The 16,984-nt window shown below is 53.2% G+C and overlaps 1 protein-coding gene across 1 annotated transcript in view; it reads left to right on the plus strand.

Moving 5' to 3' along the window:
* The window catches only part of LOC133160169 (uncharacterized), a 143,350-nt gene that overhangs the window by 42,441 nt on the left and 83,925 nt on the right, over positions 1-16,984 (plus strand). The gene's annotated exons all lie outside the window — the stretch shown is intronic.

Raw genomic sequence — 16,984 nt, forward strand, 5'->3', positions numbered from 1 at the left:
AGACTCTGGAGGATCCTACACCTCGACGTTCGTGGGACTTCACAGGCACCAGCAGCGTCGAATATCTGTGTTTGCTCGTCTGTAGTGGCATCTTAGCAGCCGCCCTCTTAATTCGATGTTTTTGTCTTGCAGAAATCTTCCTCGTTGTGCCTTTATCTGCACGAACCCGCGTGTGCTCCGAATCAGCGACAAATGTCTTTACAGTTCGATGGTCACGCTTAAGTTTTCGTGAAAACATCTGGAGCGGCTAGCGTGCTATCAGGCGGATCGGGCCATTGTACAAGGGGGGAAATCTCGTGGAGGTGGAATATGCGTCTACATCCGTGACGAATGGTGCCGGGACTCTGTAGTGGTATGCAAGCACTGCTCGCCACTGGCGGAGTTCGTGATCATTAAGTGCCGTCCTTTTTACCTGCCAAGGGAATTTACCGCGACTCTGCTAGTCGCGGTTTACATCCCGCCTTCCAACATCGAAGGCGACAGGGTCGCGGCTCTTAGTGAACTGTACCAGGCTGTCAGTGAACAAGAGACAGCGCACCCTGACGGTTTCACCATCTTCGCTGGGGATTTTAATCATGCTAACCTGAAGTCTGTTTTTCCGAGGCTTCACCAGCATGTTAATTTTCCTACGCGTGGCGACAGCTTCCTGGACCGGGTCTACTCTTCGCATAAAGGAGCTTTCAAAGCCGCCCCCCTCCCCCATCTTGGACTTTCTGACCATATCACTGTTATGCTTTTGCCCGCATACAGACAAATGGTGAGAGCGTCCAGGCCGGTTCGCAAGCAGGTACGGGTGTGGCCTGAGGGTGCCTCTGATGCACTGCGTGACTGCTTTGGCTGTACTGACTGGAACATGTTTATTAGGGCTGCCACTTGCGACGATCGGACAGACATTGAGGAGTATACTGACTCTGTTTCCTCCTACATCAGGAAGTGCATTGAGGATGTGACTCTCTCAAAATCCATCGTCGCTCGGGCTAACCGGAAGCCATGGCTGACAGGGGCTGTCTTCAGGCTGCTGAGGGCCAGGGACAAAGCCTTTAGAGCAGGGGATGAGGCTGGCTTGAGGACTGCGAGGGCCGACCTGTCCCGGGGCATCAAAGAAGCAAAGAGGGCGTTCTCGTGCAAAATTACCGCCCACTTCAAGGACAGCAGGGACGCACGGAGCCTTTGGCAGGGCATTCAGACCATCACGGATTACAAGCCCGCGCCGCAGAGCTGTGAAGGCGACGTCCGTCTGCTCAATGACCTCAACCGCTTCTTTGCTCGCTTCGACGCTCAGAACAGCACTTGCCCGCTGAAGGCCACTCCCCCTTCACACGAGCTGCCCCTGTGCCTCTCCGCCGACAGCGTGAGGAGGGCGCTTGCCGCCATCAACATCCGTAAGGCGGCGGGCCCTGACAACATCCCGGGTCGGGCGCTGAAGGACTGCGCTGGTGAGCTGACGGATGTCTTCACGGACATCTTTAACACTTCCCTGCAGCAGGCCATCGTCCCGTCGTGTTTCAAAGCTGCCACCATCGTACCTGTGCCGAAGAAACCCGCTCCGTCCTGCTTCAATGACTACCGCCCCGTGGCACTTACGCCCATCATCATGAAGTGCTTTGAGCGGCTTGTCATGGAGCACATCCGATCCGTTCTCCCGCCCACCATTGACCCCTTACAGTTTGCGTACCGAGCCAAGCGGTCTTCGGAGGATGCCATCTGCTCTGCCCTCCACTCGGCCCTCACCCACCTGGAGAGGAGGGACTCGTATGTGAGATTGCTGTTTGTGGACTTCAGTTCTGCCTTCAACACCATTGTGCCACAACGCCTCATCAGCAAACTTGACGCGCTGGGCCTCAGTACCTACCTCTGCAACTGGCTACTGGACTTCCTCTGTCAGAGGCCACAGGTAGTACGTGTTGGCGACAAAATCTCCGCCAGCATCACGCCGAGCACGGGGGGCCCCCCAAGGCTGCGTGCTCAGTCCGCTGCTCTTCACCCTCCTGACGCATGACTGCACTGCAACCTGCAGCGACAACCGTATCGTGAAGTTTGCTGACGACACGACTCTGGTGGGTCTCATCACCAAGGGAGACGAGACTCAATACAGGCTTGAGGTTGACCTTCTGACCACGTGGTGCAGGGACAACAACCTCCTGCTGAACGTCGACAAGACCAAGGAGATTGTTGTGGACTTCCGGAAGGGTCACACCCAACACCTGCCGCTGACCATCGACGGTGCTGTGGTGGAGCGAGTGAGCAGCGCCAAGTTCCTGGGGGTGCACATCAGTGAGGATCTCTACTGGTCCACCAACACCGCATCACTGGCAAAGAAAGCCCAGCGCCGCCTGTACTTCCTGCGGAAACTTAGGCGAGCGAGCGCTCCTCCGGCCGTCATGACTGCATTTTACCGCGGCACCATTGAGAGCGTCCTCTCCAGCTGTATTGCTGTTTGGGGTGGCGGCTGCACTGACTACAACTTGAAGGCCCTGCAGCGCATAGTGAACACTGCTGGTAAGATTGCTGGTGCTTCGCTCCCCTCCTTGAAGGACATTTACACCTCCCATCTCACCCGCAAGGCGACCACGATTGTGAGTGATGCGAGTCACCCCGCTCACTCTTTGTTCGAGCTTCTGCCCTCTGGGAAGAGGTACAGAAGCCTGCGCTCCCGCACCTCCAGACTCTCAAACAGCTTCATACTCCAGGCTGTTAGGATCCTGAACTCGCTCCCCCGTTCTGCGTAGCGTCCTGTACTTTCACTGTCTGAACTGTCTGAATGCACACTGGCTCTTATTATTTATTATTTGTTATTACTCTTATTTATTGTTTGTGCCTTTTTGTTTATGATGTTTTTTACTTTTGCGCTATGCTTGCTGGCTCCGTTATTTATTGTGTTATCTGTTTATTTATTATTTATTCATCACTCTTACTATTGATTGTTAGAATTTTTGCCTTCTTGTTTTTATATTGTGTCGCGTACATGTCTATCGTGTTATGTGTCTCGTCACCGTGGGATAGAGAAAAACGTAATTTCGGTCTCTTTGTGTGTTGTGACATGTGGAGAGATTGACAATAAAGCTGACTTTGACTTTGACTTTGACTTTGACTTTGACTTTGAAATATCGAAGGTCTTCATACCTTGTCCAAGGCATTGAACGATTTCACGCTTTTCGACAGCAGAGAGATCCTTTTTCTTCCCCATGGTTAATCGAAATGGCCGAACGCTTAAAAACGCGGAACTTAAGTAGACTTTCCTTAATTGGGCTCACCTGGCAGACTATCATGTGACTATCACGTGACTGAGATTGATTTCAGTCATTTAAAGAGACATACAATACCGAGACATACAATACCGTCCCTGAGTTTACTTGAAAAACAAAAAATGTAATCTTTATGACACTTAAATACAATTTGCATAATAATTTGGAACAAGGCACCGTGTTCCAAATTATTATGCAAATGATATTTATCTCAGATTTTCCTAAATAGTCGATGCGAATGAGTCAGCATAATTCTCAAGTCATCAACCATTAGTTTAATGAATTCGAATGTTATTGAACAAACCTCCCAATGATAACAGAATTTTTCAAAAAATGTAATCTTTATGACACTTAAATACAATTTACATAATAATTTGGAACACGGCGCCGTGTTCCAAATTATTATGCAAATGATATTTATCTCAGATTTTCCTAAATAGTCGATGCAAATGAGTCAGCATAATTTTCAAGTCATCAACCATTAGTTTAATGAATTCGAATGTTATTGAACAAACCTCCCAATGGCGGTGTAATGCTATTTTCGACCGGCTGGCGGGGCTTCCTTGAATGCCAGTCCGCCTTTCGAGCTGTCCTGCCCGGCGTGGGTTAGTGTCCGCGCCCCGTAACATTATGGAAGCTAAAATAATAAAAAAAAAATAAAAAAGAAATCTAAGTGCGAGTGCTGGTGTATTTACTCGTCGTGTCCACCGGAGGGAGGCAACTCCCCGCCGCAGCTGCAGCGGCAGCTTTGAAAAGTCACCCCGGCCGCCTGGAGCTCTGCGCGGGGGCCGTGCTGCGTCCCGTGCGAGGTACCAGGTCGCGCTGCGCCGTCTGTCTGGCCTCCTCGGGCGTAAAAAGCGAGGGGGAAGGCCCCCAAAGCACCGGCTGGAGCTCCGCAAAAAGCTCCATAACGTGTTAAAAATGCTTAGCCGCGTCCCTGGAAGCCTCCTCGGGCGTAAAAAGCGAGGGGGAAGGCCCCCAAAGCACCGGCTGGAGCGCCGCAAAAAACTCCATAACGTGTTAAAAATGCTTAGCCGGGTGCCTGGAAGCCTCCTCGGGCGTAAAAAGCGAGGGGGAAGGCCCCCAAAGCACCGGCTGGAGCTCCGCAAAAAGCTCCATAACGTGTTAAAAATGCTTAGCCGGGTGCCTGGAAGCCTCCTCGGGCGTAAAAAGCGAGGGGGAAGGCCCCCATAGCACCGGCTGGAAGTCCTCAAAAAGCTCCATAACGTGTTAAAAATGCTTAGCCGCGTCCCTGGAAGCCCAATCGGGCGTAAAAAGCAAGGCGGAACGGCCCTTGAGCTCCATGCAGAAGTCCTCAAAAAGCTCCATGTGTTAAAAATGCTTAGCCGGGTGCCTGGAAGCCTCCTCGGGCGTAAAAAGTGAGGGGGAAGGCCCCCATAGCACCGGCTGGAAGTCCTCAAAAAGCTCCATAACGTGTTAAAAATGCTTAGCCGAGTCCCTGGAAGCCCAATCGGGCGTAAAAAGCAAGGCGGAACGGCCCTTGAGCTCCATGCGGAAGTCCTCAAAAAGCTCCATAACGTGTTAAAAATGCTTAGCCGGGTGCCTGGAAGCCTCCTTGGGCGTAAAAAGTGAGGGGGAAGGCCGCCATAGCACCGGCTGGAAGTCCTCAAAAAGCTCCATAACGTGTTAAAAATGCTTAGCCGCGTCCCTGGAAGCCCAATCGGGCGTAAAAAGCAAGGCGGAACGGCCCTTGAGCTCCATGCGGAAGTCCTCAAAAAGCTCCATAACGTGTTAAAAATGCTTAGCCGGGTGCCTGGAAGCCTCCTCGGGCGTAAAAAGTGAGGGGGAAGGCCCCCATAGCACCGGCTGGAAGTCCTCAAAAAGCTCCATAACGTGTTAAAAATGCTTAGCCGCGTCCCTGGAAGCCCAATCGGGCGTAAAAAGCAAGGCGGAACGGCCCTTGAGCTCCATGCGGAAGACCTCAAAAAGCTCCATAACGTGTTAAAAATGCTTAGCCGGGTGCCTGGAAGCCTCCTCGGGCGTAAAAAGTGAGGGGGAAGGCCCCCATAGCACCGGCTGGAAGTCCTCAAAAAGCTCCATAACGTGTTAAAAATGCTTATCCGCGTCCCTGAAAGCCCAATCGGGCGTAAAAAGTAAGGCGGAACGGCCCTTAAGCTCCATGCGGAAGTCCTCAAAAAGCTCCATAACGTGTTAAAAATGCTTAGCCGGGTGCCTGGAAGCCTCCTCGGGCGTAAAAAGTTAGGCGGACCGGCCGGCGGGGCTTCCTTGAAAGCCAGTCCGCCTTCCGAGCTGCCCTGCCGGGCGTGGGTAAGTGTCCGCGCTACATTATGGAAGCAGAAAAATAAAATAAAATAAAAAAATTCTAAGTGCGAGTGCTGGTGTATTTACTCGTCGTGTCCACCGGAGGGAGGCAACTCCCCGCCGCAGCTGCAGCGGCAGCTTTGAAAAGTCATCCCGGCCGCCTGGAGCTCCGCGCGGGGGGCGTGCTGCGTCCCGTGCTTGGTACCGGGTCGCGCTGCGCGGTCAGCCGAGCCGAATCGGGCCCGCTGGAAGCCTAATAATGCTCCGCGATCACCGCCGCGGTGCGTAAAAAGCGTCCACCCGCTCTGCTGGTTTTTTTACCGGCCACCTCGCCCGTGTGCGCGGCCTCCCGGTGAACCCGGGAGCGCGTGGGGAAGTCACAAAGTTCCGTCCGGCCGCTTCGGGTGCGTTCGCGGCCCGCTGGAAGTCATTCATGCTCCGCGATCACCGCCGCGGTGCTTAAAAAGCGTCCATCCCCTCTCCTGGAGCTTTTTTCCGGCCACCTCGCCCGTGTGCGCGGCCTGCCGGTGGCCCCGGGAGCGCGTGGGGAAGTCACAAAGTGTCGCCGGAGCGGAGAGTAGGCCAATATGCTCTAAGTTGGAATGCGGGTGTATTTACTCGTCGTGTCCGCACGAGGGAGGCAACTCCCCGCTCACGGCTCTTGCGCCGTAATGTGTCCGCTTTGCCTGGTTCCCTCGGTCGGCCACGAACGGCGAAAAATCAGCCTCTCCTTCTGGAGCTCGCGCCAACTTTGGCGAATATTTTCTAAGTGCCAACGGCTCTTGCGCCGTAATGTGTCCGCTTTGCCTGGTTCCCTCGGTCGGCCACGAACGGCGAAAAATCAGCCTCTCCTTCTGGAGCTCGCGCCAACTTTGGCGAATATTTTCTAAGTGCCAACGGCTCTTGCGCCGTAATGTGTCCGCTTTGTCTGGTTCCCTCGGTCGGCCACAAATGGCGAAAAATCAGCCTCTCCTTCTGGAGCTCGCCTAAGTGCCAACGGCTCTTGCGCCGTAATGTGTCCGCTTTGTCTGGTTCCCTCGGTCGGCCACGAATAGCGAAAAATCAGCCTCTCCTTCTGGAGCTCGCGCAAGTGCCAACGGCTCTTGCGCCGTAATGTGTCCGCTTTGTCTGGTTCCCTCGGTCGGCCACGAATAGCGAAAAATCAGCCTCTCCTTCTGGAGCTCGATTAAGTGCCAACGGCTCTTGCGCCGTAATGTGTCCGCTTTGCCTGGTTCCCTCGGTCGGCCACGAACGGCGAAAAATCAGCCTCTCCTTCTGGAGCTCGCGCCAACTTTGGCGAATATTTTCTAAGTGCCAACGGCTCTTGCGCCGTAATGTGTCCGCTTTGTCTGGTTCCCTCGGTCGGCCACAAATAGCGAAAAATCAGCCTCTCCTTCTGGAGCTCGTGCCAACTTTGGCGAATATTTTCTAAGTGCCAACGGCTCTTGCGCCGTAATGTGTCCGCTTTGCCTGGTTCCCTCGGTCGGCCACGAACGGCGAAAAATCAGCCTCTCCTTCTGGAGCTCGCCTAAGTGCCAACGGCTCTTGCGCCGTAATGTGTCCGCTTTGCCTGGTTCCCTCGGTCGGCCACGAACGGCGAAAAATCAGCCTCTCCTTCTGGAGCTCGCGCCAACTTTGGCGAATATTTTCTAAGTGCCAACGGCTCTTGCGCCGTAATGTGTCCGCTTTGTCTGGTTCCCTCGGTCGGCCACGAACGGCGAAAAATCAGCCTCTCCTTCTGGAGCTCGCGCCAACTTTGGCGAATATTTTCTAAGTGCCAACGGCTCTTGCGCCGTAATGTGTCCGCTTTGCCTGGTTCCCTCGGTCGGCCACGAACGGCGAAAAATCAGCCTCTCCTTCTGGAGCTCGCGCCAACTTTGGCCAATATTTTCTAAGTGCCAACGGCTCTTGCGCCGTAATGTGTCCGCTTTGTCTGGTTCCCTCGGTCGGCCACGAACGGCGAAAAATCAGCCTCTCCTTCTGGAGCTCGTGCCAACTTTGGCGAATATTTTCTAAGTGCCAACGGCTCTTGCGCCGTAATGTGTCCGCTTTGTCTGGTTCCCTCGGTCGGCCACGAATGGCGAAAAATCAGCCTCTCCTTCTGGAGCTCGCGCAAGTGCCAACGGCTCTTGCGCCGTAAAGTGTCCGCTTTGTCTGGTTCCCTCGGTCGGCCACAAATGGCGAAAAATCAGCCTCTCCTTCTGGAGCTCGCGCAAGTGCCAACGGCTCTTGCGCCGTAAAGTGTCCGCTTTGTCTGGTTCCCTCGGTCGGCCACAAATAGCGAATAATCAGCCTCTCCTTCTGGAGCTCGCCTAAGTGCCAACGGCTCTTGCGCCGTCATGTGTCCGCTTTGTCTGGTTCCCTCGGTCGGCCACAAATAGCGAAAAATCAGCCTCTCCTTCTGGAGCTCGTGCCAACTTTGGCGAATATTTTCTAAGTGCCAACGGCTCTTGCGCCGTAATGTGTCCGCTTTGTCTGGTTCCCTCGGTCGGCCGCGAATAGCGAAAAATCAGCCTCTCCTTCTGGAGCTCGTGCCAACTTTGGCGAATATTTTCTAAGTGCCAACGGCTCTTGCGCCGTAATGTGTCCGCTTTGTCTGGTTCCCTCGGTCGGCCACAAATGGCGAAAAATCAGCCTCTCCTTCTGGAGCTCGCCTAAGTGCCAACGGCTCTTGCGCCGTAATGTGTCCGCTTTGTCTGGTTCCCTCGGTCGGCCACAAATAGCGAATAATCAGCCTCTCCTTCTGGAGCTCGCCTAAGTGCCAACGGCTCTTGCGCCGTAATGTGTCCGCTTTGTCTGGTTCCCTCGGTCGGCCACAAATAGCGAAAAATCAGCCTCTCCTTCTGGAGCTCGCCTAAGTGCCAACGGCTCTTGCGCCGTAATGTGTCCGCTTTGTCTGGTTCCCTCGGTCGGCCGCGAATAGCGAAAAATCAGCCTCTCCTTCTGGAGCTCGTGCCAACTTTGGCGAATATTTTCTAAGTGCCAACGGCTCTTTCGCCGTAATGTGTCCGCTTTGTCTGGTTCCCTCGGTCGGCCACGAATGGCGAAAAATCAGCCTCTCCTTCTGGAGCTCGCGCAAGTGCCAACGGCTCTTGCGCCGTAAAGTGTCCGCTTTGTCTGGTTCCCTCGGTCGGCCACAAATAGCGAATAATCAGCCTCTCCTTCTGGAGCTCGCCTAAGTGCCAACGGCTCTTGCGCCGTAATGTGTCCGCTTTGTCTGGTTCCCTCGGTCGGCCACAAATAGCGAAAAATCAGCCTCTCCTTCTGGAGCTCGCGCCAACTTTGGCGAATATTTTCTAAGTGCCAACGGCTCTTGCGCCGTAATGTGTCCGCTTTGTCTGGTTCCCTCGGTCGGCCGCGAATAGCGGAAAAATCAGCCTCTCCTTCTGGAGCTCGTGCCAACTTTGGCGAATATTTTCTAAGTGCCAACGGCTCTTTCGCCGTAATGTGTCCGCTTTGTCTGGTTCCCTCGGTCGGCCACAAATGGCGAAAAATCAGCCTCTCCTTCTGGAGCTCGCGCAAGTGCCAACGGCTCTTGCGCCGTAAAGTGTCCGCTTTGTCTGGTTCCCTCGGTCGGCCACAAATAGCGAATAATCAGCCTGTCCTTCTGGAGCTCGCCTAAGTGCCAACGGCTCTTGCGCCGTAAAGTGTCCGCTTTGTCTGGTTCCCTCGGTCGGCCACAAATAGCGAATAATCAGCCTCTCCTTCTGGAGCTCGCCTAAGTGCCAACGGCTCTTGCGCCGTAATGTGTCCGCTTTGCCTGGTTCCCTCGGTCGGCCACAAATAGCGAAAAATCAGCCTCTCCTTCTGGAGCTCGCGCCAACTTTGTCGAAAAATTTCTAAGTGCCAACGGCTCTTGCGCCGTAATGTGTCCGCTTTGCCTGGTTCCCTCGGTCGGCCACAAATAGCGAAAAATCAGCCTCTCCTTCTGGAGCTCGCGCCAACTTTGTCGAAAAATTTCTAAGTGCCAACGGCTCTTGCGCCGTAATGTGTCCGCTTTGCCTGGTTCCCTCGGTCGGCCACGAACGGCGAAAAATCAGTCTCTCCTTCTGGAGCTCGTGCCAACTTTGGCGAATATTTTCTAAGTGCCAACGGCTCTTGCGCCGTAATGTGTCCGCTTTGTCTGGTTCCCTCGGTCGGCCACAAGTGGCGAAAAATCAGCCTCTCCTTCTGGAGCTCGCCTAAGTGCCAACGGCTCTTGCGCCGTAATGTGTCCGCTTTGTCTGGTTCCCTCGGTCGGCCACAAATAGCGAATAATCAGCCTCTCCTTCTGGAGCTCGCCTAAGTGCCAACGGCTCTTGCGCCGTAATGTGTCCGCTTTGTCTGGTTCCCTCGGTCGGCCACAAATAGCGAAAAATCAGCCTCTCCTTCTGGAGCTCGCGCCAACTTTGGCGAATATTTTCTAAGTGCCAACGGCTCTTGCGCCGTAATGTGTCCGCTTTGCCTGGTTCCCTCGGTCGGCCACAAATAGCGAAAAATCAGCCTCTCCTTCTGGAGCTCGCGCCAACTTTGTCGAAAAATTTCTAAGTGCCAACGGCTCTTGCGCCGTAATGTGTCCGCTTTGCCTGGTTCCCTCGGTCGGCCACAAATAGCGAAAAATCAGCCTCTCCTTCTGGAGCTCGCGCCAACTTTGTCGAAAAAATTTCTAAGTGCCAACGGCTCTTGCGCCGTAAAGTGTCCGCTTTGTCTGGTTCCCTCGGTCGGCCGCAAATAGCGAAAAATCAGCCTCTCGCCCTTCAGGTACCAGGCGTTGGGGTACCAGGGGTAAGTGCAGTACCAGCTTTGGTCTGTTGGTGCGCCAGAGTACGATGAGTTGGTCCCCCTAGTCACTGTACTCATTACCTTTACCCCCAAATCGCAAAATATAGTCAGAACGAGTGTGGGGAACACAAGTTTTGGCCCCGAGAACCAGGCGGCTGGTGTCTCTAGCGATGTGTTCCCCCCCAAAAAGTGTTCACATGCTCGGACAGCGAACCTAGGAGCTACCGCAAAGCACTCTGGAAGTGCAAGAGCGAAAAATTTTCTAAGTACAAAAACTCTCGAAAATTTTCAAAGTGTCACAGTGCTCGAAAAATTTCAAAGTGCTACATGCCTTCCATCCAAGGAAGGAATAGTGGAGGACCGGCCGCCTCCTTAAACACAAGCCGGCGGAACGACGGGGAGGACCGGCCGCCTCCTTAAACACAGGTCGGTGGAACGTTTGGCAGAATTCTTCTCGTGGAGGACCGGCCGCCTCCTTAAACACAGGCCGGTGGGAACGGTTGGCAGAATTGCGTGACGGCCGCCTGCTCCCGGCGTCCGCACGTGAACGAACACCCCCTCCCGGGGACGGCCGTCTGCTCCCGACCGCCGTCCTTCACCCCCTCACCTTCCGGACCCCCGTCTGCTCCCGGCGGGCCTCCGAGTACCCCCACCTTCTCCCGAACTGACCGACAGGCAATGAGACCCGCCTTGGTAGGGCCCCCACCGGCCCCGGCTCGCGCCGGCGTTGGGTGGACGGTTCCTCCCCACTTGCGGGTCGCTCTCCGCGGAGGACCGGTCGCCTCACTAAACATAGGCCGGGCGAGAATCTGCGAATGTTATACATCCAAGGAGGGAGGACCGGCCGCCTCCTTAAACCCCCGGCCGGGCGAAAATCTGCGAATGTTATACATCCAAGGAGGGAGGACCGGTCGCCTCACTAAACATAGGCCGGGCGAAAATCTGCGAATGTTATCCATCCAAGGAGGGGGAGGACCGGCCGCCTCACTAAACATAGGCCGGGCGAAAATCTGCGAATGTTATACATCCAAGAAAGGAAGGAAGGAGGGAACCGGCCGCCTCCTTAAACACAGGCCGGGCGAAAATCTGCGAATCTTATCCATCCAAGGACGGAGGACCGGCCGCCTCCTTAAACACAGGCCGGTGGGAACTGTTAGGGTTTGCAGAATATCTTCATCGTATGATTATGTTGGAATGTAACCTGTAATAAGTTAATTAGTTTGTCCTGTCTAGACAAATTAGTTTACCACTGATTGACTAAACTCAGAGGAAGCAATCAAAGGTGCTTTGTTTACAGAAAGTCGTAAAAGGCCCCCTGCTATGCCTTGATCAGCAGGGGGGCGTCTCCAGCCCAACCTGTGTATTCCCAAACCCCCACTTGAAACCCCACTTTGGTTCTCCCAATAAATAAGTGCCTGACGAGGCCTGAGAGAGTTTTCATTCGACTATCGCTGAGAGCACAGCGACGAGTGAACTCTCCGCCTGCAGGTGTCTAAAACGACTAACTTGTCTCCAGTGTGGTCCTTGCAAAATAAGTTAGAGTGAACACCACCCTAACATTTTTGGTGCCGAAACCCGGGACCCTCATACCCGCCATCTGGCTGACGGAGGAGGACGTGCTGCATTGTCGACAAGCCAGCGTCCATTGGAGGACCTGGTAACGAAAGACCTGGGAAGGAAGTTCTTCGCTGGGCCAGCATCTTAGGTCTGCCTTCGTCTGTCAGAAGTGGATTGACGGGAACCCGGCAGCGCAGCGGACCAAGGGAGACAAGTAAGTCATAGACAAAAGCGCAGATACAGCTTTGGTTTGTCCGAGCTATGAGATACGGCTTTGGTTTGTCCGAGCTATGAGATACAGCTTTGGTTTGTCCGAGCTATGAGATACGGCTTTGGATTGTCCGAGCTATGAGATACATCTTTGGTTTGTCCGAGTTATGATATACGGCTCTGGTTTGTCCGAGCTATGAGATACATCTTCGGGTTGTCCGAGTTATGAGATACGGCTTTGGTGTTTCCAAGCTATGAAACAGCTGGGATTCTAGTCCCAGTGGAAGGAACGGGCTAAGAAAAAGGAGTTTCTTTTTCTTAATTGAAGAAGGACGTAGATTCTCATTTTTTTTTGTCTGTCTTTCCAAGCTGTTTGCATGAAAGTTGTGTGGTTGAGTGTGCGACTGGTAGGATAAATTGACTGCAGAGAGAATTTGGTCAGAGGTCAATTTAAACCTGCATTGAGGATCCTCAAAGTAAAGAAAAGAAGAAAAAGAAATAAAACATTGTATAAACCTAGAAAACCGAAGTACGATGGGAAATAAGAACGGTAGATCCCTAGCTCTTGAAGGAGATGAGAAGTACATGGCGAGTAGATTTCTTAATTGTATGCAATACATGCCAAAGTGGAAGAAAAAGTTTGGAGTAGAAGCAAAGTTGAAAGTGGAAGTCTGGAAGGTAGTGGTGGATGTATTGGAGGAGAGCGTGAAAAGGAAGTCAAAGGGACTGAAAAAGAGTAGTAAAGAGAAGGAATTGATTTGTGCTAGAATGTGGTTGGTAGGGGAGTATGCAGCACAATGGAATGATCTTGTGCAAAGAGTGAGAACTATATTTCGAAGACGAGCGAATTATGGTCATTTGGCAGGAATTAAACAGAAGCCTGGGGAAGATACTGATGATTTTCGCTTAAGATTTGAAAAAGAGTTCAGGGTGCATAGTGGCATCCCATTCAATGATGCAGCTGAGAGTGCTTATCAGCAACAGCTTAAAAATGCGCTCCTTACTAATTTCCGCCCTGAAATCGGCAACTGGGTGAGGAAACATTTGGTGGAAGTAGATGTTGCAAGTGTGACAACAACTATGCAATGGGCCAGACATGCTGAAAAAGTGATCAAAAGAGGCAAAAGTTCTGATGTATTTCATCTAGGCGATGATGATGATGTTGACCTAGATGAAGATACAACAGTCTTCTTTCATGGGTCCCAGCAGGCAAGAGGAAGAGGTAGAGGCCAACAAGGTCGCAGGCCTCCATATAATTCAAAACCCCCACCAGATTCAGAGACCTGTTGGAACTGTGGTAGACGAGGACATTTGGCAAGATCGTGTCGTTTTGCAAAACAATCAAAGGGTGGAGGACATGGCAGAGGAAATGGCAGAGGAAAAGCCAGATTCTCAGCATGACTAGATTGCCCCCCTGTGATCTCTTGTCCTCCTACAGAGGAAGAGATAGTAGATGTCCATGCAGCATGGGACATTTTGAATGCATTGAAAGAAAAACCATATGTCACCTTAAACATTGGAGGAAGTGAAGTAGAGTTTTTGTGTGATACCGGAGCGTGTAAGACCGTAATAAAAACTAAAGTCCCAAATCTAAAGGCCTCCCAAAATACTATTTGGGTAAAATCAGCTGATGGGCAGGTACACAAGGAGAGTATCTCCAATCCAGTCGTAGTGAGAGATGATGAAACGGGAGTCATAGCTTCAGTCTCCATTGTGCTATCCCCAAAATGTCCCATAAACCTTCTGGGACGGGATCTGATGACTAGATTGGGAATTGCAATAATTCCAGTAAAGGATGGCATGAGAGCATGTAGAGTGAGAGATGTGGACTCATATGCTGCACAAGCAGGTGAGCGGATTTTCTGTTCCTATGACGTCTCCGCTGAACAGAATCCCAAGCTACCAGGCGATTTGCTGAGTGAAGCCTGAAAGCAATTGACACGACCTGAATCGGAAATGACTTGTGATGACTTACATGTCACCATGAACATCCTCACTGACCCACATGATGACTATATTGAAAGTTTTCTCAGTGACACAGAAGTAACTTTAACTATCACTGCTCTGTACACTGATCGCAGGTCATTTGCAGCTGCTGCTGTGCTTCTGCCCGCTCCTCAGGATGACAAATACAAGTTGACGGCTGTACCCCACATTCCATTGTTTAAACCTCACAGTATAACATGGGCAGATGTGGGTTGCCGGATTAAACTTGTTGATTCTGTCACTGATTATGAGGATAAAGGTGATGGGTGGAGCTACAGTACCAGTTGTGACATGTGGAAGCGAACTGTGTGTGAAGTAGGTGTTGGTAGGGCAGGCGCGTGTGCGCGTCCCTGACTAGTTAACATTTGTTTGAATGAAAAGGAGGAGGGGGAATTGGCTGGGCTTCCTGACGAGTTGTGGACAAAGGGGCCATCTGATGTAGGACAGTTAACATCCATTCCGCCAGTGCAGATCAAACCGAGATCAGAGTGGCGTCCAAGAGTTAAGCAATATCCGTTAAAACAGGAGGCAATAAACGGGATTGCCCCTGTTATAAATGATCTTTTGTCAGGAGGAATCATTAGGAAGTGCTCGGATTCTCCTTGCAACACCCCTATTTTTCCAGTTCGAAAGGCCAATAAAATTGATTGGCGAATGATACAAGATATACGAGCAGTGAATGATGCAGATTTACAAAAGGCAGATGAAGAACAGTCTTTGGCAGATTTCATGGTCAGAACGCTCAGACTGACAGAGGTGTCAAATGCAAATTTACTGCCGCCTGCTCTGTCATCCTCACAGGTCGACAACACCATCAAGCCAGGAGACTGGGTCTACATCAAAGTCATCAAAAGAAAGAACTGGGCCAGCCCACGGTGGGAGGGACCATTTCAAGCCTTGCTGACTACCCCCACTGCAGTAAAGATCGCTGAACGGCCCAGCTGGATTCACCTCAGCCACTGCAAGCTACAAGGAGTGCTGGACCCCTAATTCAAAACGTGGATTGCGTAGATGCTGTTTGACTCGGCATTGCTTTACGGAAACTTGATGATTTGACCATCGAAAATGCCTTGCAAGTGATGGATTCAATGATGTACCGTTTCTGTGTTTTTCTTTTTCCTTTTTTATTGATAACAGTCTGGTCACCTAAGGCAGAGGGACCGTGTAACTCTTTTCCTGCACTTAATCTGGCCGCAGGTTTTTTGAGTTGCACATACTTTGGACTGGAGTATTGAGGGAAAAACCTCACTGGAAGTTATTGTTTTCATTTCATTGATTTCATTTTCTTACTTATGGTTGATTGTTCAGGTTTGACATAATCATATGATAAAACAGGAGGGATATGTTAGGGTTTGCAGAATATCTTCATCGTATGATTATGTTGGAATGTAACCTGTAATAAGTTAATTAGTTTGTCCTGTCTAGACAAATTAGTTTACCACTGATTGACTAAACTCAGAGGAAGCAATCAAAGGTGCTTTGTTTACAGAAAGTCGTAAAAGGCCCCCTGCTATGCCTTGATCAGCAGGGGGGCGTCTCCAGCCCAACCTGTGTATTCCCAAACCCCCACTTGAAACCCCACTTTGGTTCTCCCAATAAATAAGTGCCTGACGAGGCCTGAGAGAGTTTTCATTCGACTATCGCTGAGAGCACAGCGACGAGTGAACTCTCCGCCTGCAGGTGTCTAAAACGACTAACTTGTCTCCAGTGTGGTCCTTGCAAAATAAGTTAGAGTGAACACCACCCTAACAGGAACGGTTGGCAGAATTGCGTGACGGCCGCCTGCTCCCGGCGTCCGCACGTGAACGAACACCCCCTCCCGGGGACGGCCGTCTGCTCCCGGCCGCCGTCCTTCACCCCCCTCAGCTTCCGGACCCCCGTCTGCTCCCGGCGGGCCTCCGAGTACCCTCCCCTTCTCCCGAACTGACCGACTGGCACTCATGACCCGCCTTGGTAGGGCCCCCACCGGCCCCGGCTCGCGCCGGCGTTGGGTGGACGGTTCCTCCCCACTTGCGGGTCGCACTCTAGCGCCTCGGCCGCCGCGAGAGCGTGCGCTACGCGCCGCCCCCGCAGGCCTTGGCGCGACCGTACGGCAGCGAGACCGAGACGCCCCGAATCACCCACCTAGAGGAAATCAACGGAGGCCGAGCGCGCGATCCGATTGCGGCACGCCGCGTGGGCGTCCGCCGGCCGCGCCGGTCTACCGCGAATGCTGTTTCTCAAACCCTTGCCTAACCAGACGGCACCGCGGGATGTGTTGTCGCAACTCTGCTCGACTATCCGAATAGCCTTTCCCGACTACCGCGTTGCGGGAGGCGTCTTTCGTGCCGCCGGTGGCGTATGACCTTCCGCGAGAGGCGTGCGGGCTCGGGGGGGCCGCAACGACCGAGTCTGACTCGGACGGGGCGCAGCTTCCCTCCCGGTCGCAGCAATAAGCGCCGAACGCAGCGTTGGTCACCAGCCACCCCGGCGGGTTCGTCGGGAGCGCCGGTACCCTTCCGTAGCTAGTTGCCAGCTGGCCACAGCGGGCCGCACCGACCGAGTCTGACTCGGACGGGGCGCAGCTTCCCGTCTGGGTGACAGCGGCGCTGAGAACGGCGGGGCGGCCGGAACCCCTTCGACCCCCCGGCTCCCACCAGTGTCGATCAAACTCCGCATCCTGGCCGTAGCGCGAGACCGGCGGGCCGCAACGACCGAGTCTGACTCGGACGGGGCGCAGCTTCCCGCTCTGGCCTCGGCGCGCGTGCCTCGCGCGGGCAAGTCGCCGGCACAGCGCCGCGCCCCCGACCCCCGCTTTACGGAAACGAAGCGAGCCTCAGCGGGCCGCAACGACCGAGTCTGACTCGGACGGGGCGCAGCTTCCCGCCTGGGTCATCGCACGTTCCCCCAGCTCGGGCCTGGAAGGCCGACGCCTTTCCCCCGGACCACCGCCGTGCCCGCAC

The sequence above is a fragment of the Syngnathus typhle genome, linkage group LG9 (assembly GCF_033458585.1).
Source record: "Syngnathus typhle isolate RoL2023-S1 ecotype Sweden linkage group LG9, RoL_Styp_1.0, whole genome shotgun sequence".
NCBI classification, from domain to species: Eukaryota; Metazoa; Chordata; class Actinopteri; order Syngnathiformes; family Syngnathidae; genus Syngnathus; species Syngnathus typhle.